This window comes from Symphalangus syndactylus, chromosome 15 (genome assembly GCF_028878055.3).
Source record: "Symphalangus syndactylus isolate Jambi chromosome 15, NHGRI_mSymSyn1-v2.1_pri, whole genome shotgun sequence".
NCBI classification, from domain to species: domain Eukaryota; kingdom Metazoa; phylum Chordata; class Mammalia; order Primates; family Hylobatidae; genus Symphalangus; species Symphalangus syndactylus.
Genome location: NC_072437.2, coordinates 87,132,285 through 87,159,625, shown reverse-complemented (window position 1 = coordinate 87,159,625; position 27,341 = coordinate 87,132,285). Strand labels below are relative to the sequence as shown.

At 37.2% G+C, this 27,341-nt stretch overlaps 1 protein-coding gene across 24 annotated transcripts in view; it reads left to right on the top strand.

The window, feature by feature from the left end:
• CAB39L (calcium binding protein 39 like) overlaps positions 1-27,341 on the top strand; it is a 135,913-nt gene that overhangs the window by 4,992 nt on the left and 103,580 nt on the right. For 8 of the 24 annotated variants that reach the window (XM_055244309.2, XM_055244315.2, XM_055244307.2 and 5 more), the window contains exons 2-3: positions 9,501-9,638; positions 10,329-10,404. The gene's annotated coding sequence lies outside the window, so the exon portion shown is untranslated. Of the gene's footprint in view, positions 1-9,391; positions 9,639-10,328; positions 10,405-27,341 lie in introns of all 24 variants that reach the window. The other 16 variants (XM_063619182.1, XM_063619184.1, XM_063619186.1 and 13 more) reach the window with 3 other exon arrangements.

Genomic DNA, 27,341 nt, shown 5'->3' with positions numbered 1-27,341 from the left:
TTTGAAAAAATTTAAAAAAGATATGAATGTATAAAATATATATAGATATTGGTGTATTTTATTTACTAACATAAAATATATACAAATCTCTTATAAAAAATTAAAATTTACCAAAACTTACACAAATGCAGATTGTTCTTGGCACCATTTGTAGTGGAGAGAAATGTAAAGTGTAAGGATGCAGTATTAAACCGTAACTGCATAAATGACTGCAGTACATAGTAAATGACTGTAGTACTTACTGTATTACCGTAAGAATTTTGTAGGTCTCTCTGGTTGCTATTGTAGTGAAGTGAAGTGCTGTGAGTATCTGCTTAAAAAGCCCTGTGATGCTGATCATCTCCATGTGAGCAGTTCATCTCTCCAGTAAATTGTGCATGGCAGTGTAAAGTGATCTTGCTGTTCTCACATATTTTTCGTGGTTAGTCCAATACCATAAACCTTGAACACCATGGGACCCATACAGAGTACCTCTAGTGATGTTGGAAGTCCCTGCAAGAAGCAGAGAAAAGTCATGACATTAAAAGAAACAGTTTAAATGCTTCATATGTACTGTAGATTGAGGTCTGAAGCTGCTTTTGTCTGCCATTTCAAGATAAATGGATCCAGCATAAGGATCATTGTAAAAAAAACAAAAAAAGAAAAAAGAAAAAATAATTCATGAAGGTGCAGTCACACCTGCAGATGTGAAAATGTTCCATATTTTGCAAAATACAAAATGTGTTAATAGACTCTTTATATTATCAGTAAGGCTTCCAGTCAACAGTAGGCTATTAGTTACTGGGGGAGCAGAAGACTGCATGGGGTAGGGAGTGTATGTACCTCTAATCCCCATTGTTGTTCAAGGGTTTGCTCTACTCAAATTCTTAATGTATGCATATTTTATAATGTGAGAAACAAAATAACTCCTTCTTGGGAGGCAGTACTCCTTCTGGAGTCTAACAAAGTGTTTTGTATGCAGTTGACATTTGATAAATGTTTGCTCATTTGAAGTATATTTCAAGTTGAATAAAGAATTGAGTGAGAAGCTGACAGAGTAGGCCTATTAGGCTTTACATGAAAAGTGTGTAATCTATACCTTTGGATAATGTGCTTATCTCTTACAAATCAACAAATAAAAACATCAATACCCTGATAGGAAATGAACAAACTACATAAATAAGGTCATGATAACAGAACAAGAACAAATGGCTTACATAAAAAACAATTGTAATTAAAGAAAGAATTTATTTCGTAAACCTCTATAAAATAATATAGTATGTGATATAGGGAGATAGAAATCCTTAGTCACTGTTTGTACAAAAGTACACTTGTATAACTTTTTTAGAAAGCAATTTGTCAAAATGCATCAAGAAACAAAAGTTCATATACCTTTTGACCTTTTCTAAGAAACTTGTAAGGAAATAGAGATACAATCAAAGCTTTATAATCACAGTGTAATTTTGTACTTGTGAAAAGTTGGAAATAACAAATATCTAATGGTAGAAGAATGGTTTTATAAATTATGACACATCCCATCATTATATTTTTCAGTCTTTTAAAAGTTTTCAAAGAATAGTGGCATAGGCTATTGAATGACATAGGAAAGTGGTTACCATTTTGTGTTAAATGATAAAAGTATAGAATAGTCATTGGGAAAATGCAAATTAAAACCACAGTCATTGGAAAAATGCAAATTAAAACCACAGTTAGATACTACTACACAACCTCTTACTCAGAATGTCAAAACAAACAATACATTTCCTGGCAAGGATGCAAAACAAGGAGAAACCTTAGTCTTGCTGGTGAGACTGCAAATAGTACAGCCACCTAGAAGACAATTTGACAGTTTGTTATAAAATTAAATGTATCCTTATCACATGATCTGGCAAGCCCACTCTGGATTGAAATTTACCACCAAGATAAGAGAGTTCCAGTAGTTTTTCATCCTTGTCAGCACTTGGCATTATCAGCTAAAATATTTAGCCTTTATATGAGGTATAGAGGGGTATCTCATTGTGGTTTTAATTTCCCCTTTGATGATTATATGCTTCTCTGGTGAATAGTGAAATGAAAACCTATATTGGCTGCTCTGCAAATATTTATAGCAATTTTATTTGTAATTGGCCAAAACTGGAAACAACCAGATTCCACTAGGAAATAGATTTTTGTAAACTCCAGCATGTCCATACAGTGTAACATAGGAACCTCCTTTTTATTTTCTTTAGAGATGGAATCTCGCTATGTTGCCCAGGCTGGAATACAGTGGCATGATCACAGCTGGCTGCAGCCTTGACCCCCTAGGCTCAAGTGAACCTCCCTCCTCAGCCTCAAGAGTAGCTGGGACTATAGATAATGCACCACCATGCCTGGCTAATTTTTTGTAAAGATGGCATCTTGCTATGTTGCCCAGGCTGGTCTCAAACTCCTGGACTCAAGTGATCCTCCTGCTTTGGCTTCCCGAAGTGCTAGCATTATAGGCGTAAGCCACTGTACCTAGCCTGGAACCTCCTTTTAGTATATAGTTATATAAATATATGGGAAAAGGGAATATATATACATATATATATATACACTAAATCATTATAAGAAAATCATCAAAATAAGCCATGAAACATTACACGAGATTATAAAAACATACCCCAAAAATGTGGCCACAAAGCAGATGAAAATAACAATCTAAATATTTCAGAGTAAGCTAAGAGAATTTAAGGAAAAGATGAAATCTTTGAAAGAACCACATAAATCAGAAATAAGAAGAGCTCAGACATGAGATAGGTAGGAAGTTCTAGCCAGAGCAATCAGGCAAGAGAAACAAAAGGCATCCACGTAGGAAAAGAAGGCAGACTATCTCTCTTCGCTGATGATCTGATTGTATACCTGGAAAACCCTAAAGGCTCCACCAAAGGCTCTTGGAATTGATAACTTCAGTAAGTTTCAGGATACAAACTCTGTACAAAAATCAGTAGCGTTTCTACACCAATAATGTTGGAGCTGAGAGCCAAATCAAGAATGCAGTCCTGTTTACTATAGACACACACACACACACACACACACGCTGCCTAGGAATACCTCTAACCAAGGAAGTGAAAGATCTCTACAAGAACTACAAGACACTGCTGAAAGAAATCACTGATGACACAAACAAATGGAAAAACACTCCATGCTCATGGATTGGAAGAATCAATATCATTAGAATCGCCACACTGCCCAAAGCAATCTATACATTCAGTGCTACTGAATGTGTAGCTTGTTTCAAATTATACTTTGAGGCTACAGTAACCAAAAAAGCATGGTACTGGTACAAAAACAGACATAGGCCAGTGGAGCAGAATAGAGAACCCAGAAATAAAGCTGTACACCCACAGCCATCTGGTCAACAAAATTGACAAAAGGTAGCAATGGAGAAAGAACTTCCTATTCAATAAATGGTGCTGGGATAACTGGCTAGCCATGTGTGTAAGACTGGGCTTCTACCTTACACCACATACAAAACTGGACTTCTACGTTACACCACATACAAAAATCAATTCAAGATGGATTAAAGATTTAAATGTAAGAACTCAAAACTGTAAGAATCCTAGGAAAAAGTCTAGGAAACATTCTGCACATCAGCCTTGGGAAAGAATTTATGACTAAGTCTTCAAAAGCAATTGCAACAAAAACAAAAGCTGCCAAGTAGGACCTAATTAAACTAAAGAGCTTCTGCACAGTAACAGAAACTATTAACAGAGCAAACAGATAACCTACAGAATAGGAGAAAATATTTGCAAACTATGAATCTGACAAAGGTCTAATATCCAGAATCTATAAGGAAGTTAATTCAACAAGCAAAAAACAAACAAACAAAAAAAAACCCATTAAAAAGTGGCCAAAAGACATCAACAGACACTTCTCAAAAGAACAAGTGGCCAATAAACAGATGAAAAAATGTTCCACATCACTAATCATCAGAGAAATGCAAATCAAAACCATGAGACATCATCTCACACCAGTCAGAATGGCTCTTATTAAAAAGTCAAAAACAAAACAAAACAAAACAACAGATGTGGGCAAGGCTTCAGAGTAAAGGGAACACTTACACACGGTTGGTGGGAATGTAAATTAGTTCAGCCACTGTGGAAATCAGTTTGAAGGTTTCTCAAAAAACTCAGAACTACCATTTGACCAGCAATCCCATTATTGGGTGTATATCCAAAAGAAATTGTTCTCCCAAAAAAAATATGCACTCATATGTTCATCATAGTGCTAGTCACAAGAGCAAAGACTTGGAATCAACCTACGTGTCCATCAGGGATAGATTGGTTACATATAAACTGTGGAATACTATGCAGGGAAGGAATGCAATAAGGGTTGAAAAACTAACTGTTAAGTACAATGCCCAGTACTTGGATGACAGGATCAGTCATACTCCAGACTTCAGCGTTACACAGTATACCCATGTAACAAATCTGCACATGTACCCCCAAATCTAAAAGAAAACTTGAAATTATAAAAAAGTAAATAAAATTCACCTTTTTCTATGTTTTCAAGGGAAAAAAAGAAATGAGATGGCTAGACCATAGAAGGAGGTGCAATGAGAGCAGACAAAACTCAATAAAAGATTAAGAAAAAGACAGTTTAAAGTGATGATTACATTAGAAACCAAGAGTGAATATACATCGCAGAAAGTACAATAAGAAAAATAGAAAAATGAAGAAAATAAAAAGATTTTTGAAAAGGAGCAAGAGAAAAGACAGGCAAAGAGAGCTAGAAAAAATATAAATGGAGTTCCCCAAATGTAAGCCAAAGGATAGTGGTGATGTTTATGTAACACTGAATATACTGAATGCCACTTACTGAATACTTTAAAACAGTAAATTTTATATTACTTATTTTACTACAGTAAAACAAAGTAAGCCAAAGCAATGGACCAGAACAACTATTAGGACTATAATTCAAGAACACTTAACATTAAAGTAGGTTTAAATGTAACATATGTTGAAAGGCATACTGTAAACCTGGAGAAATCAACCCACAACAGTTAACACTGAGATATGGTCCTGTAAAATTGTTGGATTTTTAAAAATAAACCCTTTTTGCATTGATGGGGGAAATAAAAAGAGCAGGTCACTTGCAAAGAAAGTCAGATTGGATTTTTGGTGGCAACATTTTATGTCAGATATTAAGAAAGTATTTATTCAAAGACATAAAATAATTCCTATCTCACCAAACTACCCTTCAAGAATTCAGGGCATTGACAAACATTTATAAACATGAAATAATTCAAGGAAAATGGCTTAATTGTTCCCATGAATCCTTCTGAAGAGTATACTAGAGAACAAATTTCAGACAACCAAGAAATGATTGGAAAATCTTCAATATAAGGTCAGGTGGTGAGCGAATCGAATATATTTTGTGTGTAGCATCAAGATTAAAAGATGAGGATAATGATGATACAATAGTATGTAAATATTACATTGTCTGACATTGTAGAAATACTATAACCCACAAAAAAATGGGAGGAAAAGAGGAGGGTGAGTGAGAAGTAGAATAAGGTTGTTTGCCTCTTAGGAATTAGCTGGGAGAAAAAAAGCCCTTGAAGCTGACAGGTGGAAGCTTAAACATACTCGGAAGTGCAAGATAGAACACTAATAAAAATAATACCAGCTGGGCATGGTGGCTAATGCCTGTAATCCCAGCACTTTGCGGGGCTGAGGCAGGAAGATTGCTTGAGCCCAGAAGTTTGAGACCAGCCATCCTGGGCAACATGGCAAAACCTCGTCTCTTAAAAAAAAAATAAAAAATAAAAAAATTAACTGGGCATAATGGCACACACCTGTTGTCCCAGGTACTTAGGAAGCTGAGAGGTTGGAGGATCTCTTGAACACAGGAGGTCAAGGCTACAGTGAGCTGTGATTGCACCACTGCACTACAGCCTGGGCAACAGAGTGAGACCCTGTGTCAAAATAATAATAATAATATTAAATAATAACCAGCAATTTGCAGGGAAGCTTAAATTTCCCTTCTGAAGGTTTGATAACTGAGTTGGCTGAAGTAAACTAACAGTAGGTTAACAAGAGAAAAGCCATACAAATTTATTGATATGTAAGCATACATTAATAGCTAGCAAAATGTCTCTGGGCATGCGGGGAAATCAACACTGCAGTCTAGCAGAATCCATGGAGAAGTGGCAAGCGAGGTGGAGACTGTAAAAAAGAGGAGCGGTTGCAGGACCTAGGGGTAGCAGACTACAGATAATTCCCAGAAAGAGAAAGCCCCACCCTGAATAGAGAAGTGAGAAGAGGTGTAAGATCTGTTAGACAAAATAAGAGACTTGAAAGAAAATGAGACCAAAGACGCAGTCTCAGGAAAGTACTGCTTCTGGGGAAAGGAAAGAGGGTGCCTTGGAAGGGTCACCATCTATCTGGAGGCTTGGTGATAAAGAGAAGAGGTAGTAGAAATTAAGGATCTTGGTGAAACAATAGAAAATAGATAATCATTTCTCCCACCCAAAAAGGAGTCATTAATTAAAAACAAACAAACACTTTATTAGGTACTATTTACTAAGAAATCCAGTTAAGTCATCTAAATTCCTTGCTTCTGCCTATACACGACTATATCTGGTTTAGGAAAAATAAAATACTTCAAGATGAACAGAAGATGGCAGGCAACATCCACATAAAGTTACTTTAGCTGGAAAACAAAATGATAGTCAAAACATTTCAACTGGGCCGGGCACAGTGGCTCACAGCTGTAATCTCAGCCCTTCGAGAGGCCAAGGTGGAGGGATCACTTGAGTCCAGGAGTTCGAGCCAGCCTGGGCAATATAGTGAGACCTAGTCTCTACAAAAAATAAAGAAAAAAGTTTTTAAAAAATTTTAGCTGATGAAAAGTGTTCCCGAAACATCCAACTATAGCACTAAATAAAACTACAGCACAGTACTCCTATCAGAATTTAAAATATCCTTAAACTAACATTTGTAGAGATAAAAAGTCTCAAATCCAAATTCAAAACTGCAAAACAAATGGACAAAAATAGGAAGATATGAAAAGTGAATTTACTGAACTCAGGAGATAAAATGAATCAAAAGAAAAATCAGCTTTTAAAATGAAGTTAAAGCCAGATGCAGTGGTGCATGCCTGTAGTTCCAGCTATTTGAGAGGCTTGAGCCCAGGAGTTTGAGGCCAGCCTGGGCAATATAGAGAGATTCCTGTCTCAAAAAAAAAAATCATAAAGAAAAAAATGAAGCTAAATTCCAAGGTACATAAGAAAAGATTGGACTGAATATAAGGAGCATTGAGAAAAGGTATGAAAACAACCAAGAGAATGAACATTAAATGAAGAAAGGTTAAAAAGTAATAGAAAGTGATTGATATAGAAGATAAGTAAAAGTAGAGTTCCTAAGAAGAAAAAAACTATAGCAAAGCTAATAGTTAAGCTTCAATCCATGAAAACATTCTGGAAATAAGAGATGACTCCAATCTACATGTTGAAAAGGCTCATTGTGTACTGGGAAAATTGATCCAGAATGGTCAGTTCCAAGTCATGTCCTAGTAAAACAGTTGGACTTTCAAAATGAAGAAAAATTCCTCTGGGCTTCCAGACAGAAAGGAGAGGTTAGCAACAGACTTCTAAACAGCAACATACAAGGCAAAACAGCCATGGAACAACATGTTTAAAGTCTATGAAAGTATAAGCCAAAGATTTTATAACTATGACTCATTCTTAAAGAAAAACCATGATAAATCCTACTATATTAATAAAAAAAGTATTTAAATGGTGAAAAATGCCATGAGCAAAGTCAAAAGGCAAGCAACAAAGCGGGGAAAAATATTTGGACTCATATCACAAAGAGCTAACCTCCTTGGTGAAAACACCTTCGTGAAATTCCAGGCAAATAAGACCATCAACGCAGTAGGAAAATGGGCCAAAGATATGAAAAAGAAATGCACGTGACAGACATATAAAAGATGTTCCAGACTGGGCGTGGTGGCTCACACCTGTAACCCCAGCACTTTGGGAGGCCAAGGCGGGCAGATCACTTGAGGTCAGGAGTTCGAGACCAGCCTGGCCAACATGGTGAAACCCCACCTCTACTAAAAATACAAAAATTAGCCAGGTGTAATGGTGAGCACCTATAATCCCAGCTACTGGGGAGGCTGAGGGAGGAGAATTGCTTGAACCTGGGAGGCGGAGGCTGCAGTGAGCCCAGATCGTGCCACTGCACTCCAGCCTGGGCAACACAGCAAGACTTCATCTCAAAAATAAAATAAAAGATGTTCCACCTTCAGTCATACAAAGAAAAATACAAATTAAAGCTATGTTAAAGCATTTCTCAACAAAATCCTAAAGTTATACAATAGGCCCTGTAGACTGTGGGGAAATAGGCACTTTGATACATTGCTGGTAAGGATACATGAGCATAAACTGCATGGGAGGGAATAGTCAAAGGAAGGTTAGTCATTGCAGTATATTACTTGCATTTGCAAAAGATTGGAAATAACTGAAATGTCCGTTAATAGAGAACTGATTGCATAAACTAAGGTGCATCCAGACAGTACAATAGTCTGCAGGTAGATTGTGCCCCTTCCAAGTCTCCGTCTTTCCATAGAGGTCACAAAAAAGAAAGGAGAAAGTCTGTATATAGCAATAGAGAATGATCTGTAGAATACAATAGGAAGTGGAAAAAACAAAGGCATGGAAAAGTATGCAATCTATCTGCAGAAGGAAGGAGCAGGGTAAAGGTGCCAACAACAGAAGAGAGATTTCTCTAAATAGAAGTTGTTTCTATAGTTTTAACCCTAAATCATCATGTATGTCTACATATTCAAAAATGGGATTAAATAAAAAAGTAGAATGAAAGAAAAATCTGAAAAGGAAATGAAACAAGTTTACACAACTATATCGCATTTTGATGACATAACCACACACAAAAAGGAACAAATTCTAGTGGCTCTAGAACATAGATTTTGAAATGTACTGTCTTGGTGGGATATATTCAGTAGTAGTAGTGTTGATGTGCTGCTATTTTGAAAGCATTAGGTGTTGCAAAATGTTTTTTTTTTTAAATTTTATTTTTGTAGAGATGAGGTGTTACCATATTGCTCAGGCTGGTCCCAAACTCCCAGGCTTAATCCTCCTGCTTCGGCCTCCCAAAGTGCTGGGATTACAGGCATGAGCCAGTACACCTGGCCTAAAATGTTGATAATTGTTGGACAAAACCATAGAATTTATCAAGGCTATAACTTAAGTAAATTTAGTCTGGAAATTCCTTTGACTGAGTAAAGGAAAATGAAGCATAAAATTACACAGGAAAGCTAACATAATAGAGTTTGTGTTATATTGTAGGCACTTTGCCGACACTATATATATGCTATATCATTTGTTTCCTGCAGCTATACATTGAGACCCATCTTATTTTCCCACTAGGTTCAGAGAGATTTGCTTCAGATTAGCCAGTTACTAAGTAGAAGATTGAGATTTAAACCCAGATTGATGTGACTCCAAAGCCTGTGCTGTTTTTCCTACATTATTGTAGGATATCCGTCAAATATTGAGAAGAAGGAATATCAGGAGCAAAGTGTTCTAAGTTGCTGCTCAGAACGTAAAGATGCGAACCCCAAATCAGTGGTTTATTCATTCTTCATGCAAGAGCAATGCACTAAAGGAGAGAAGTGTAAGTTTTCTCTTATTTCTGATGGGGAAACAAGCACACGCGTATACACTCTTGTGATGGAGATAGATTTTACAGAAATTGCTGTTGGTGACTGAAATTAGTAAAGATGTGAACTAAAAGTGGTGAAGTAGAAAAGAAAAAATCTAGCAGGCACGGGTTTTCATGATGTTGTTAAAAGCAAGAAACCCTTCAAAGCTTCCCTTTATGATCCTTCAGTGCTCTTCTGTTTTGTGCTATGAAACAATAGAAATATGAAACAGCTAAAATTTTACTGAACATCTAAGGGGAAGAAAGTGTCCTTCAGTCAGGAAAGCCTTCCCACAGCCTTTTTGTAAACATCGACCTTTAAGATACTAGTTTAAATAAATTGTGTTTCTTCCCTTTGAAGATGGGGGCTGTTGGAGATTTCAGAGTTACTAGAGCCCCCTTTACCCAAACTAATGCTTTATACTTCTACTGGTTTCCCTTGATGATAAATATATTTTTCATTCAGTTCAATACTACTGTTTGAAAGGTCTGTCACTTGAGTTATTGGGATATGAAAATTTACCTGTTTTAATTTGATGTATTAGTATTTGATTATGATGGAAATTTAATTTGTAATTCTGTATACCTGAAAGCAATAAGAAAATATGTTGGATTTACTATAAAGATTTTAAAAATTAATTCTAAAGCTTTTCGTTTTGTCAGAAGCTGTGGTGATCAGTGACTTTGGTGAAAGCTAAGAAGGTTCAAACAAATTTGCAAATGATATACAACTTCTAAGGTAAGCTACTATGATGACTCAATCAAGATTTTAAGTGCTCTTGACAGACGTGTAGACTATACTCAACATACCAAAATAAAATGTATCAGGAATAAATATAATATTGTATTTAAATTTTATAAAGCCATTGCAGAAATAGTAGACTGATTTATAGCAATATGATAGACTAGAAAGCCTGAATTCCTCCCTCCACCAAACATGTAAAGTACTAGATTCAGTATAAAAAATATCCTTTAACATGAATGGATGAGCCCATTAAGAAAATAAGGGAAACTTTCTGGGGCTAGAAACAAAACAAGTATAATATATCCTGTGAGATAAGCAGGTGCTGAAGTCCTTGAATACTTTGGGGGCATCCATGGATTTCTGTTGGCATTGAAACTTTGTGTAAGGAGCAGGATGAGGAGTAGAGAAAAAGATCCCTGGGTCCCATATAAAGGTAAGAAGCCTGATCAGAGACCATCTGGCAAAGATATTCAGTTCTGGGTAGACTTAAAATCTTCCCTAATAATTCTTGGTTATCAGCTCACATTCACTTGAATTTAGGGCCTTAATTTACACAATTTTTATAGTTTCTAAAACTCCACAAGTGGAGGATTTTAATTTAAATTGGACCTCAGTCTGTAATACTCTCAGGTACCTTGTAAGACCAATAAAAAATCCTCCATGGAGGAATGTACGATCAATGCATTCATTAAATAATTGTAGTTAAAATTCTAACAAATAAGCGCGTACACATTTTTTAAAATTGCAAAATGTAGCAAGGGAGAAAACATCAAAACACCAAGAGCAAGAGTCAGCAGAAACAGCAAACAACTGAAAGAGATCTATAGAGATTTCGATTATTAGAAATATACATTACATGAAATAAATATGTTTATGGCCCGTTGCAGTAGCTCACACTTATAATCTCAGCACTTTGGGAGACTGAGGCAAGAGGATCGCTTGAGCCCGGGAGTTCAAGACCAGCCTAGGCAATATCGTGAAACCCTATCTCTACAATAAATAGAATTAGCTGGGTGTGGTGGTGCATACCTCAGGAGGCTGAGGTGGGAGGATCGCTGGAGTCTGGGGGTCAAGGCTGCAGTGAGCCATGGTCACACCACTGCACTCCAGCCTGGGCAACAGATTGAGAGCTTGTATGTATGTCTAAATATGTACATATGTACATAGTTTAATATGTTCAATAAATAAAATAGGGATTATAAAACATAAATAAAGAGTAAGGGGCTATAAAGTGACCAGGTACATTAAAAAAAGAATTGGCAAGAAATAAATACTCATTGTTTTGTTTTGCTTTTACTCAGCTTAGTTATTTTGAGATTTATTCGTATTGTCTGTAATGTATATTAATAGGTTTATTCCATTTTATTGCCAAGTAGTATGTCACTTTATGAATATACCACAATTTGTTTATCTATGCTGTGTAGATGGAGATGAATTGTTTCTAATTTTTAGCTAATACAGATAAAGATACTATGAATATTCATGTTTAAGTTTTTACATGGACATATGCATTCTTTTCTTTTGAGTGAATTCCTAGGAATGGAATGGTAGGTAGTTTTTTTTATTTTTTGTTTTTTATTTTATTTTTTTTAAGACAGAGTCTCACTCTGTTGTCCAGGCTGGAGTGCAGTGGTGCAGTCTTGGCTCACTGCAACCTCCACCTCCCAGGTTCAAGCAATTCTCCTGCCTCAGCCTCATAAGTAGCTGAGATTACAGGAGTGTGCCACCAAGCCCAGGTAATTTTTAAATTTTTAGTAGCAACGGGTTTTCACCATGATGGCCAGGCTGGTCTGGAACTCCTGACCTCAAGTGATCCACCTGCCTTGACCTCCCAAAGTGCTGGGATTACAGACGTGAGCCACCACACCCAGCCTTTTTTTATTTTTAAGAAGCTGCTAAAACCGTTTTCCAAAGTAGTTATTAACAGGTAATTGAATAACAAAATTGTGGTATATCTATACAATGAAATACTCCTCAGCAATATTTGTAACAAAGTGGATGAACCCCAGAACAATTATGCTATGTGAAAGAAGCCAGACAAAAAAGAATATATTACACTTATTAAAAATTCTGAAAAATATAAGTGCTGTATAGCAACGGAAGCATATCAAATGCAGAGGAGACAACAAGAGAAGGAAGGAAAGGAATTCAAAGGGATAGGAAAGATTTAGGAGGTTCACTATCTTGATGTGATGATGGTTTCACAGGTAAATACACATATGTCCAAACTTTTTGAGTTGTACACTTTAAATATGTGCAGCTTATTGTTAATTATTTCTTAACAGAACACTTTTTAAAGAAATAAAGCCAGAAAATAGAAACAGTGAATAGAGGAACATGTCTTGATAATAATTAATGTGAAAGGCTTGCAGATTGAGTTTCTATTTGGATTATATGACCATTAAGCCTTTCAATGCAATTCTATGAAAATAGGAAGAGAACAGGTATGATACTTGCAGTATTAACAGGAATTATGAATTAGGATTCAAAGATTTGATAACATCAGCAAAGATAGCCTTAGGCAGCCATATCAATACCAGTCTCGCCTCCAGATCAGAAACATCCAGACCCTGAGACCAGACAACTCACCTAGAGTGTACTTGAGAAAAAGTTTAATCTCTCGGATAAAATAAGAAATAACTAAAATCATTAACTTCTTAAATAAAGGAGAGTGGGAGTACCACATAACAAACACAGGAAGCTAAAAATCTCTTGAAAATGATCGGTGAAAAAAGAAATGTATGGTTAGTAGGAAGAATTAATTGAAAAAGGAGAAAAACCCAGTAACTTTTTTCCCTGCCCTACACGCCAGTGGCTGACCAGTGCCCCTTCTGAATGACCCATTTGTCTTCTAAAATAGATAATGTTAGAGCACTTTCAATTAGGTTATAGCCACCTTGTGTGGGTCTGGGAGCTGTTTTGTCTCTTTTAGGTAATGTTTATGCATGCCTTACTGATTTCCTATGGTAGATTTTATAGTTAAATTCACAGAATTTATATTATTTATAGTAGTTCCACATTATTTGGGTTATCTTAATCCGCCCAACTATCTATAGCAGTTAGCAGCATGCAAAAGGGCATCTTTAGTTAAGTACAATTTTTGAATTCTGCAACTAAATTTAAATTGAATATCATAGATCAAAATAAACCCCAGGCTGATTAAAAGGAGAATAAGTATTATAGCTGGTAGCATGTTTGTCAACTTTTTGGACAGCTAGTAACTTTTCCATTTTGGAGTGAAAAAACAAAATAAAACACTGAAGAGCATTTTATAGAATAGAATTATTATATAACATTTTTTGTACAAATGAATGTTGGTTAAACCAAAATTAAAAAGGTAACATTAGAAGAAATATTTGAACCAAATAACAGAGCGTGTTTATGAGAAATAACTTACTAATTTTATAAGAAAAATCTCAAGACTATAGTAAATGAAATACAGATATGAATTTATAGTTCTCACAAGAACAAAGTGAAAAACACAAAAAGGAGTGTTCAATCCCACAAGTAATCAAATAAATGCAAATTAAAACTATAAGAGAACATTTTATTTCATTCTAAATAAGCAAGAATTCAGCAAGGTACTTGGGGATGGTGAGGTTTTGGTGAACCTCATGGTATACTCATGCTGGTAGCATCTTTAGTTAACTAAACTATATTAAATTACTTTTAGAAATCAGCATATAGCAAGGTTCTAAAAATGTATGTATGTTTTGACCCAGTCAACCAATTTGTGGTGTTTTTCCTAATAAAATAAACTAAGTAAGGAGGGAAAAATAATGCATGAAAATATTTTGATAGGATTGACCACGAGAGTGACAAATGGGAAATAACCTAATGTCAGTGATAGTGGGTTAAGCAAATTACTATAGCATTAGTGTTGTCAAAAATGATAATTTTTTGCTGGGTGCAGTGACTCATGCCTGTAATTTCAGCTACTTGAGAGGCTGAGGCAGGAGGACTGCTTGAGGTCAGGAATTCAAGAGCAGCTTGGGCAACATAGTAAGACCTCATCTCTAAAAAAATTTTAAAAATTAGCCAATATGGTGGCATGCCTGTAGGGCCAGCTACTAGGAAGGTTGAGGCAGGAGCATCACTCTAGCCGGGAGTTGAAGGCTGCAGTGAGCTATGGTCATACCATTGATTCATGTTTCTTATCTGTAAAGTGGGGCTAATATAATAATATTTGCTTTAGTTTTCTTTCAAGGCTATTGTAAAGAATACATATGAACAATCTGGATGTTATAAAATGCTATATAATTATAGTGAGGAATATTAATTTAGCATTTTTTGTTTACCTTTGTATCAACTTAACAAATTTTCAGACATCTTTGAGGTAAGCCATTTAATTTCTGGGATTTAGAAATATATATTCAAAACATGTGGTTGTAATCATTGACTCGTTTATCTTTGCTATGCTTTTTACTTAACCTTTGTGGCAGACCGTTGATTGTCTATGCAAAAGTCATACCAACCTCCTACTTTCCTGCTTTCTTTTTATGATTGAGGCAAAAAATGCCAGATACTTATTTTTCTAGGCTCCTTTGCACTTAGTGGGTAACTGTTTTATTCTCTTCAGGCCAAAGAGATATAGAAGTTTACTGGCGAGCTCCCTGAACAATATTTTCCCCCTAAGAAAAGAGAAGTTATGTGAAGAAGTTCCCCCTTTCCCTCCCTGTTTCTTTCCTTCCTTATTTGGATGTTGTAAATGAGACTCTCCCTGGAATTGCCAAGCCACTGCAGCAGCCAGCCTCCAAGATGGCCCCCACCACCTGCTGGTATTTGCACCCTGTGGATTCATTCTTCTTCCATACTGTGCCGAGACTGGTCTGTGTAACCAATAAAAAACAGCAGAATGTTAATTTTAAGATTAGATTATTAAAGACATTGCGGTTTCCATCTTTATCACACTTTTGCTGATCACTTGCCCCAGGAGAAGCTAGCCAAGTGAGCATCCCTATGGAGAGGCCCAAACAGCAAAGAACCAAAGCCTCTAGCCAGTAGCCAGTAGTCCTTCTTCCAGCTCCTGTCAAACTTCATGATGATTGCATTCCTGCCTGAGGCTGACATTTGAGTCAGAACCATTTAGCTAACTGCTCCTGGATTCCTGACTCTCAGAAACTATGTGAAATAATAAATCTTAAGCTATGTGTTTTAAGCTTACAAGTTTTGGATAATTGTTACACAGTAGACAACTAATTTGATACTGGCACTAGAGGTTGATTGATGCAGTAGACTGATTGTGTCCCCACAAAATTCCTATGCTGAAACTTAATCCCTAATGAGATGGTATTTGGACATGGGGCCTTTAGGAGGTGATTAAGTCATGAAGGTGTAGCTGTCATGAATAAGATTAGTGTCCTTGTAAGAGTCCTGAGAGAGCTTGTTTCGCCTTCCACTATGTGAGGATACAGCGAAAAGATGGCCATCTGTGAACCAGGAAGTGGGCCCTCACTGGACACTGAATCTGCTGGCACCTTCATCTTGGGCTTCCCAGCCTCCTGAACTGTGAGAAATAAATTTATATTGTTTATAAGCCACCCATCTATGTTATTCTGATATAGCAGTTCAAATGAAGTAAGATAAGTGATATCAACAATTTTTTTTTTGAGCGAGGGTCTCGCTCTGTAGCCCAGGCTGGAGTGCAGTGATGCTATCACAGCTCACTGCAGACTTGACCTCCTGGGCTAAAGCAGTCTTCCCATATCAGTCTCCCAAGTAGCTGGGATTACAAGTGTGCACCACCACACCCAGCTAATTCTTTTATTTCGTGTAGAGATATGGTCTTACTGTGTTGCCCAGGGTGGTCTCAAACTCCTAGGCTTAAGTGATCCTCCTGCTTGGCCTCCCAAAGTGCTGGGATTGCTTTGGGAACAATCCCATATGAGCCATGGTGCCCAGCAACAAATATTTTAAGTGGCATGGCTTTGGAACTTGGTAGTGGATGAAAGGTCAATGGACATTGAAGACACTGTCAGTGTAAACCTAAAGTATCTTGGAGAAAGTGTAGACTCATGTTGTTTAGTGAGGTTGCCAGGAAGGGCTTAAAGGAAAGTGGGAGAATCTTGTTAGAAACTGGAGGAAAGGGGATCCTTCTAATGTAGTAGCATAAGCTTTATAATGCAACACTGTCACCTGTAGTAATGTAGAAACTAGAATGTGCATAATGAACTGAGTACTGTAGCTAAGAAGATTTTCAACTAGACTTGAAGGTGCCACCTGGTTTATGCCTAAAGAGTGAGAAGAGCAAGTATGCTAAAGAAAGGATTGATAAACCTGAAGGAGCTGAGACTTGATGGTTTTGACCATGTCAGCCTCTCCAAACAGTAAATGATGCTAAATTAAGAAATGGCTTCTTCTAAGTGAAAGGGAAAAATAATAATTTTCCTCAACCTTCATAAGTTCGTAGTTGGGACAGACTCCTGCAGCAAAAAACAGATCAACAAGAGAGAAACAAGCACATATAGTAATGCTGCAGTACAGTTCACATGAGAGAAAAGTAACTCAAGAGTAGCTTAGAGTGGTTTAGAATCCCAGCTCATAGAAAATCTTCAATAAAGAGCAATAAATTGGCTGGGCGCAGTGGCGCACTTCTGTAATCCCAGCACTTTGGGAGGCTGAGGCAGGCAGATCACGAGGTCAGGGGATCGAGACCATCCTGGCTAACATGGTGAAACCCCGTCTCTACTAAAAATATAAAAAATTAGCCCGGTATGGTGGCAGGCACCTGTAGTCCCAGCTACTCAGGATGCTGAGGCAGGAGAATGGCGTGAACCTGGGAGGCAGAGCTTGCAGTGAGCTGAGATCGCACCACTGCACTCCAGCCTGGGCGACAGAGCGAGACTCCGTCTTGAAAAAAAAGTATTTTAAAGAAACATATTTTAGGGTGAAATATTCTGATTTCCTTCTTGAACAAGGATCAGATAGATCCAAGGCATTGTTAGGAAAACTAAGGACAAAGTTGAGAGTGTGACTGTAAAATCCTTTGTTAATATTTAAGAAAGATCTAAGTTTCTGCCTCAGAGTACTTTTCAGTCACATAAAAGGGCCTCTAAAGAAAGACTAATGGTGTGACTGACCAATCCATTCAATCAAACAATAGCGCATCCAAGAAACAAGGGGATGGTCCTTATCCTGCAGCCATTTCAGCAGAATCTCAAGGGTAGAGGAGGGCTTATCTGAAAAAGATTTGTGCGTGTGGCTTTTGTTTAATGCAAAGAACCCCAGTGAGATTCCTAGGACCCCCACAAAGCTTTAAGAGGAATGTATTTTAAGGATCACTACTAGCTTGGATTAAAGGGGTCAGAGAGTACAAAATGAAAAGATGCCTTTGGACCCCCAAACTTCTACAAGTAGGAAGCATGATGAGAAAACTGTTTAGCAGGGCTGGGCGCGGTGGCTCACGCTTGTAATCCCAGCACTTTGGGAGGCCGAGGCGGGCGGATCACGAGGTCAGGAGATCGAGACCACAGTGAAACCCTGTCTCTACCAAAAATACAAAAAGTTAGCTGGGTGTGGTGGCGGGCACCTGTAGTCCCAGCTACTCGGAGAGGCTGAGGCAGGAGAATGGCGTGAACCCGGGAGGCGGAGCTTGCAGTGAGCCGAGACTGCGCCACTGCACTCCAGCCTGGGTGACAGAGCGAGACTCCGTCTCAAAAAAAAAAAAAAAAAAAAAAAGAGAAAACTGTTTAGCAGAAAGCAAGTGCTACCTTTCATTAAAAAGGAAGAGTGACTCAGAGGGCTGAACCTGGAAGATGGATCCCAGAGCCATGGAGAATCATTTCCCGATGGAAACAGGACTGAGTCTTAACGAATTTCCAGATTTCCAACATTTCCCTCTGTATTTTAATAGCCTGATTCTATGTACTTTCCATTTCCCTCCTTTTTTGAAAAGGATTGTCTGTAATGACTGTCTCAACCTCACCAAAAATTGTGTGGGTCAGTGAATTAACTTGCCTCTTTAGCCCGGGGGTTGGCAAACCTTTTCTGTAAAAAGCCAAATAGTAAATATTTTTAGCTTTGTGCCTGTTTTTGCATAGTTTACCAAATAATTTTGCTACCAGAGCTATGCATTTTGCTGTGTCTTGATTCATTTATTGTATTCCTACTTGGAAATTATTCCCTTGACAATGCACAGCTGAACTTTTATACTCAACTGACTCTGTTTTTTTTATACACAACTGACAATGCACAACTGAACTTTTATACTCATCTCTATATACATGTATATAGACATATGTATTTTTCTACATATGCCTATATTTTTGTATATGGATATTTTGGGTAGCAAGCTTTGTAATGATTTCTCCTAGTATGTTACATTTATTTCTACAATTTTTGTTTTATTGAATGCATAAAAAGTTTTTATTTTTCATATAAAAATGAAAGTTTTCAATATTCGAATTGATTGTCTTTTTCTTCAGGACTCAAATTTTTCTTCTAAGGTAAAGTAAAAAAATGTTCTCCTGTTTAGTTATTTTTTTACTTTTCTTAGGTTTACTTTTTTAACCTCCTGAAATGTATTACCATGTGCATTGTGAAATATTAATTCAGATTCATTCTTTTCTATACTGACATCCTATTTCATTATTGTTTAATTGGAATTGCTTTGTGCTTGTTACATTTTAAATTAGTTTTGCTACTGAAAAATTTTTGGCTGTGTTTTCTGCTTAATGCATTCTTGTGGATTTTGTCAGTCATAGCTTTATTTTAAATTAGTTTTACTACTGAAAAATTTTTGGCTGTTTTCTGCTTAATGCATTCTTCTGGATTTTGTCAATCGTAGCTTTATAATGGTGTAATTCTGGTGAAATGAACTCAGTACCATTAACTTAAAAATATATAATTTGATATTCCCATCCTCTCATTATAAAATATACATTAAACTTATTTAGAAATTCCTGTCAGGAGCAAATCTCCATATACTTATTTATTCCTTTATTTAATCAATAATATATTCATGTATTCCTTTATTTTCCATCATTGGAATTTTGTGACTTTTAAAAACTAAATTAGTATTCTGAGAAGTTAATTCTCAAGTTTTAAAATAAATTTTATTTCTTAAAACCATTCTAGATTTACAGAAAAATTGCGAAGATGGTTCAGAGAGTTCCTATATATCCTACAACCAGTTTATTAACTGTTACATATTAACATGTTACAATTAATGAACTAATACTGATACATTTTTACATTATCATTAACGAGAGTCCATACTTTATTCGAATTGTCTTGGTTTTTACGTAATGAGCCTTTTCTGTTCCAGGATGCCACGTTACATGTAGTCATCATGTCTCCTTAGGCTCCTTTTGGCTGTGACAGTTTTTCAGATGTTCCTTGTTTTTTATGACCTTCATAGTGTTCAGAAGTGTTGGTTAAGTGCTTTGTAAAAGTGTTCCTCAATTTGAACTTGTCTAATGTTTTTCTCTTTATTAGACTGGGGTTATGAGTTTTGAGGAAGATCGCAGAAGCCCAGTGCCATTTTCATCACATACTGTCAATGTGACTTATCACTGTTGATGTTGACCTTGATCACTAGGGTGAGGTAGTGTTGGTGAGGTTTCTCCACAGTCAGGTTTCCATTTCCCCTCTTTTCATGCTGCTCTCTGGAAAGAAGTCACGATCTGTAACTCACACTCAGGCAGTGGGGAGTTATGTTCCACCTGCTAATTACTTGGAATTCTTCTGCACAGGAGATTGTCTCTTCTCTCCCATTTATTTATTATTCAATTACTTATGTCAGTATGGACTTGTTATTCTATTTTTAGTGATTTTTATTGTTAATAGAGTGAAGTTTCTCCCTTTTTCTTTCCTGTCACCAAAGAATAAGAATGCCATTGAAGTTGTAACTTAGAAATTTGCCGAACAGATTTTTCTGTATTTGTTATTTTAGTTGAATTCCTTAACTTTTCTAGGTCTACAATTACTTTTTGTTCCGTTTCACCTTATAGATGATGAGCTCTTTAGCAGTTAATGCTTATTTATGTTTGTGTTCTCCATGTGTTCTACCTGGCATATAGTTCTTGTTCAATAAATGTTGAATAAATGCATTAATAAGGTTGTCGTGTATGGGAAGAGAGTTGCTTACTTGTTTTTATTTTCTGGTTTTTATGAACTTTTACCTTTACAGCAATTTAGGGTCTGACTTCCCTTTCTCTCCTACTAATTTTTACTCTTTTTTAAAAAAAATTATTTTATTTTTTGTAGGGATGGGGGTGTTGCTTTGTTGCCCAGGCTGCTCTGGAACTCCTGGCCTCAAGTGATCCTCCCACCTTGGCCTCCCAAAGTGTTGGGATTATAGATGTGAGCCACTCTCCCTGGCCTCTAATTCTTACTCTTAATTCAGAATTAGGTACAGCTGTTCCGCTTGCTTCACTAGAGTTAGGCTTCCAACAGCTGACCTATTATTATATTTTGTGATCTGCACAGGCATCATCTCTTTAAGGCAGTGGTTCTCAAAATGTGGTCACTGGACCAGCAGAATCAACATCCCCTGGGGACTTGTTTGATATGCCAATTCTCACCTGCCCTAGATTTATTTAATCCAAAATTCTGCGGACAGGACCCGGTAATCTGTTTCACCTGCCGTCCAGGTGATCCTGATGATACTAATGATAGAGCATCAGTGATCTATGGTATAGTCTTCACAAGTAGCACAGCTGTTTCTTCCTCTTTTTATCCTCACCCGAGCTATATCACATTTCTGCATTAGGTCTGTGGATTTTGTTTTTTCCTAGTTTTTACGTATAACTTGGAAAAAATTCTGTACACTGAGAATATAAGAATAACATTTTCTAGTGTTCTTAAAAATGACTTAGTATCATCTCATTCATAAATTATTTTGGTGAGTCTTTCCAGTATATTTTTTAATACTTAAAGATTGACTTTTAAAATGCTTTTGGTCTTACTCTTGTAAGAATTGCACACTAACTAATATTAGAGAATAATAAATTTGAGAAGTGCAAGGAATTCATTCCAGTTGCTTCTAATCAACGGTAAGTTTAAGAAATAAAAAAGTAAGGGAAGCCGGGTGCATTTATAGTCCCAGCTATTCAGGGAGCTGAGGTGGGAGGATCACTGAACCTAGGAGTTTGAGACCAGCCTGGGTGACATAGTGAGACTCATCCCTCAAAAAAAAAAATTAAGGGAGAAATACACTTTAAAATTATATTTATTTATTTATTTTAAGACAGAGTCTCGCTCTGTCTCCCAGGCTGGAGTGCAGTGGCACAATCTCGGCTCACTGTAACCTCCACCTCCCAGTTCAAGCCATTCTTCTGCCTCAGCCTCCCGAGTAGCTGGGAAGACAGGCTAATGCCATTATGCCCAACTAATTTTTTGTATTTTTAGTAGAGATAAGGTTTTGCCATGTTGGCCAGGCTGGTCTTGAATTCCTGGCCTCAAATGATCCACTCGCGTGGGCCTCCCGAAGTTCTGGGATTATAGGTGTGAGCCACCACGCCCGGCCAGAAATAAATTTTTAAATGCCGACTTTTCCTTGGGCTAAAATTCCTTGGAAATACTTAACTCTTTCCTTTATCACAAAGTTTATAATTTATAAATTAGTAAAGGCATTTACTGTATAAGTGCAATGTCAGTGGAGTGTTAATCTGAAGGGCCAGAAGACTTTGAGAGGAAAAGGAAATTGTTGCACAGTCAAGCTGTTTCATCTCAGTGTTGACATCTTTTGATTGTCTTTAATCGTTCAGTTCGAGATCTTTATTGGTTCTTGGTATAATAAGTTATCCCTCTCTCCCCGCCCCCATCAAACAAATGGTAAATCTCTTTGTGATTAAATAAGTGATTTTTGACTGAAGCTTGGACATTCGTGTATTATGGTTTTTTTTTTTTTTTTCATGTATTATGTTATAAGACTCCGGGTCTTACTTAAATCTGTGTTTTAGCAGGCACCCTCCAACACTACTGCCGGGGGTGGACAGGATTGCCTCATTACCACCAGATGGGCTTGGATGTCCAGGTTCTTTGCTTGTTCTCAGTTGACAGCCTGGGGGGCGGTTTGCTTGTTACTGCTGGGTAGAGGAGGAGGTTCAGGCTCTCCACTAGGCCTCCACTGGTACCCCTCTCGTTAGGAGGTACAGGAGTGCCTTATTACTGCTCTCTGATGGACCTCCACTGACACCATGTGGAGGGGAGGCCTTGGTACTGCTAAATGATGGTGAAAGTCCAGCACCCAAGTCCCCTCTGGCACCACTCCTGCAGTGAGGGGAGGAGCACCTTGTGACTGATGCGTGGGCTGCAAGTCCAGGCTCCTAAAGTGGTCTCCACTAGCGCAGATGGGAAGGGGGATATTAGATCATGCTCAAGGGGGATGAATGTCCCAACTTTCCCCTTGTTCCCCATTTAGGGAAAGAGGTTGGGGTGCCCCCTCTTACAGCCAGACAGGGATGGAAGTCTAGGCTTTCCACTTAGTTTTTGCAGGTGGGGGTGGGGTGGAATTTCACTTTTTTCTGTGGTGTTTGTCTGGAGTTATTTATTGCCTATAAGTTTTCTGTCTTGCTGCCCCTTTCATGTTCCTTTGGCTAGAGAAAGCAGTCTTTTTGTGGGGGGTGGGCAGAGAGGGGAGGCAGTTTCTTTGCACTTGGTGTTCCTGGGTTGCTGGCTTCACCAGTATCCAGAGTGGGATATAGAAAGCAAAAATAAGAAAATTCAGGATATCATTACCATGTTTTCTCCTGGGTCCTGAGGTCCCTAGCCAGTTTGTCATCTCTCCACCTTTCAGAATCCTTTTGGTTTTAGTTTAAATATAATGTACAGATATTTTGCTCACTTGTTCAGATCTTATTCTTTGCCCTTAGATATGATTATTATTTTTTTCTTCATGCAGATGTGTTCTTCGCTTGCTAAATTTATTTCTAAGTCCCTTAGAATTTACTGTTATTTTAAATGTAATAATTTTTTTTCTGCTTTGTAGTTCTACTTATTGATTCTTGACCTTATATGCAGCTATCTTTCAAATTCTCGTAATTCCAACAGTACTACTGATACTTAGCATTTCTAATAAAGTTAGAATAATGGGTGTTCTAGAATTCTAGGATACATTAATTCTATCTCAATAAAGCAAACACATTTTATATAATAAACATAATGTACATGGCTTTTGGTTTTACTTAGAAGAATAAAGAAAAGTATGTCTACCCAGAAGCCCCTACTTGCATTTTATTGTCCAGGACTAAATCACACTGACTCCTTTAGCTGACATTCCAGCTACTTGGGAAGCTGAGGTGAGAGCCTGGAAAATTGAGCTTTTATACTGTTTGGCAAAGTGATGAAATAAACAGCATTTTGTTAGGGAAGAAGTGGAGAATGGATATTGGAAGGCAATTAGCTGTCTCTAATACATTCATAAAATATATAACTATAACTGCAAAATGCTAATAAACCAGCAGAGGAGTAGATTTGGGAAACAAGATGAAAAAGTCAACAAGGTAAGGATAAATGGAGTTGTATCATTAAAGTATATTTATGCATTATTTTTCAGAACTGAATTTACTTACATAGACAAATATGGCAAGACAAATCTATATGTTAGCCTACTTCTCAGTTCATTGGGGCCTCCTTTTTTTCTTGACAATGCTGTAGAAAAATTAATAAAATCTTGTTCATTAAAGAATATTAAAATAATTGTCCTTTCACAGATATCTAAATGGATATCTGCAACTTCCTTAAAGTTGTCATCCTCTAATCTAAAGTTAATGCGTTTAACATTTCTTATTTTATGGTGGCTGTGATTGAATAATGTGTTTAAAACCTGGAAAATTGAAACATAGAATGAATTTAATTAATCCTGTTTACTGTTTATTGATTCTTTTGACTTTAGTACTGGGATTGCTGATCTTGGCCCTGGATTTTAGAGATAGCTTGCTCTTTTGCAGCTGTGGCATTCTTCTATATGATATGGAATAAAAGAAGGAAAAAAAGTAGTTTGAGCTCTTTGTTCAGATTTGGCAGGGGTGGGGAGGGGAAGGTCATAAAATCCCGGTTAAAGTTTTCTAGATCCACCATCTCTTGCAAAGTATGAACCAAATAGATTAAAACAATAAAGTTTGGGGTTTTTGTTGTTGTTGATTTGCCAATTGACAGTACAGAAGCTGAATTTGAGAACTGTGATTCAAGCACTGGAGATTTTACATTTTGAATTTCATTTCTTCTTCTTCCTATTTTTTGAGACAGGATTTCTTTTCTCTCTGTTGCCCAGGCTGCAGTGCAGTGGTGTGATCTTGACTCACTGCAGCCTTAACCTCCTGGGCTCAAGCAGTCCTCCCACCTCAGTCCTCTGAGCAGCTGGGACCACAGGCATATGCCACCACACTTGGCTAATTTTTGTATTTTTTTGAGAGACAGGGTTTTGCCATGTTGCTCAGGCTGGAATTTCTTATTTTTTAGTGGAATAGAACTTTATGATCCAAAGGAGGAAAATAAGCTTTTGAAGAACTTTTGAAATACTTGATATTTATCGAATAGTTCTTTGAAAATATTTTGATGACTAAGGGTGGTTCACGCCTGTAATCCCAGCACTTTGGGAGGCCGAGGCGGGTGGATCACTTGAGGTCAGGAGTTCGAGACCAGCCTGGCTAACATGGTGAAACTGCGTCTCTACTAAAAATACAAAAATTAGCCAGGCATGGTGGCATGCACCTGTAATCACAGCTACTCAGGAAGATGAGGCAAGAGAATCACTTGAACCCGGGAGGGAGAGGTGGCAGTGAGCCGAGATTGCACCACTGCACCCAGCCTGGGCAACAAGTGAGACTCCGTCTCAAAAAACTAATATTTTGATGAATAAAATGTAAATTAATTGAAAACATAAGGTTCTCTTCAAATATACATGAGGTGAAAGAGTAAAAAGCACATGGCAAAATGATGCTTTTAAAATACGTTTGCTTGGCTGGGCATGGTGGCTCATGCCTGTAATCCCAGCACTTTAGGAGGTCTAGGTGGGTAGATCACTTGAGGTCAGGAGTTTGAGACCAGCCTGGCCAACATGGTGAAACCCCAGGCTCTACTAAAAATACAGTTAGCCGGGCATGGTTGCACATGCCTGTAATCCCAGCTACCCAGGAGGCAGAAGAATTGCTTGAACCCAGGAGGGGAAGGTTGCAGTGAGCTGAGATCATGCCACTCCACTTTAGCCTGGATGACAGAGCGAGCCTCTGTCTCAAAAAAATAAATAAACAAAATGTGTTTGCTTTATTGAGATAGAATTAATGTATCCTAGAATTCTAGAACACCCATTGAAGTGTATAAGTCAGTAGTTTTTAGTATGTTCATAGAGTTGTGTAACTATCATCACAATTATTTTAGAACCCTTTCATCTTCCTGCAAAGCAGCTCTGTAACCCTTAGCAGTCACTTCCCCCTTCCTCTCAACCGTCCTAACTCTAGGCAACTATGAACCTATTTTATGTCTCTGGATTTGCCTATTCTGGACATTTTATATGAATGGAATCATACAATATGTGACCTTTTGAGACTGGCTTCTTAGCGTAGTGTTTTCACCCATATTGTATTATATATCAGGACTTCATTCCTTTTTTTGCCAAATAATGTTCCATTTTATGAATGTACCACATTTATCCATTCAGCAGTTAATGGACATTTGGTTTTTTTTTTCTACTTTTGGGGTATTATGGATAATGCTGCTCTGAACATTCATGTATAAGTTTTTGTATGGGTGTATGTTTTCATTTCTCTTGGATATAAACCTAGGAGTGGGATTGCTGGGTCATACGGTGACTGTGTTTACTTTCTGAGGAACTATTGACCTGCTTCTAAAGCAGCTGCACCATTTTACATTTTTACCAGCAATGTTTGAGAGTTCCAGTTTCTCTACATTTTTGCCAGTGCTTAGTATGTCTTTTTCATTATAGCCGTCCTAGTGGGTATTCTCACTTTCTGAATATTTAGCATAATGACTTGCAGGGTTTTTTTTTTAACTCAAATTTTAATTTCTGGATTGAAAACATGGGATAAGAATTCTGCCTGTAAGCACTGCTGAAAACTTCTTGGGAAAACGTGAGAGGCTATTACAGTTTTATTTTAGTCTTTCCCCTGATAGAATATCCCCATCCTCTTAAGCTCCCAAAGGTGTGTTTTATTGTTATTTTCTCTTCCCTTTCCCTGAAGGTTTTTGCTTCTGTTATTTGCTTCTGTTATTTTGCTTCTGTTATTTGCCTCTGCCAGGTGCCTGAGTCCAATTTAGATAATATTTTTAATATTGTTAACATATTATTCTATTGTTTATTTACATTACAGGACATGTTGGCTTCACTGTAGAAGGAAAATGTAATTTCTATCTGGTACAGTAGTGTTAAATAGTTAAGTTGGATATGTTAGTCATATTTGTGGGAATTAATTGGGGTTTTTGGATGGCCTGGAAATGCATGATTGTTTTCCTCATTTAAAATAGACAGACTGCAAGTAGGCAGATGATACAAATAGGAGTAAAGGAAGTGTTCTGAAATTGAATTGCAGCGTTGGTTACACAACTCTCCTCAATCCCCTAAAATCATTGGCTGGTACACTCAAACAATGAAATTTTGTGGTATGTAAATGATACCTCAATAAGGGTATTTTAAAAATTCTAATATAAAGTGCCCACTGTCTCAAAATTAACTATTCAACACTAATCAGGAATGGATTACTATCCAACCATTATCTTAATCAGGAGTGGATTGGGTTCAGATAAGAGCCAGTGAGATTTTAGATGCCAACATAAACTATGAGATCTAATTCGAGTATCTATTTAGGCATCAAAGAGAAACACCAAATTACTATAGACTAACATTTGCTTGGTTCTATGTAGAAGGTTTTGAGATTATCAGTTTTCTTTTTCTGCTTCTAACAAGAGCATGAGGATATGTAGGACCTCTTGACCTTCTCTTACACCTTACCTAATTCTCAGTGTGTTTTTCC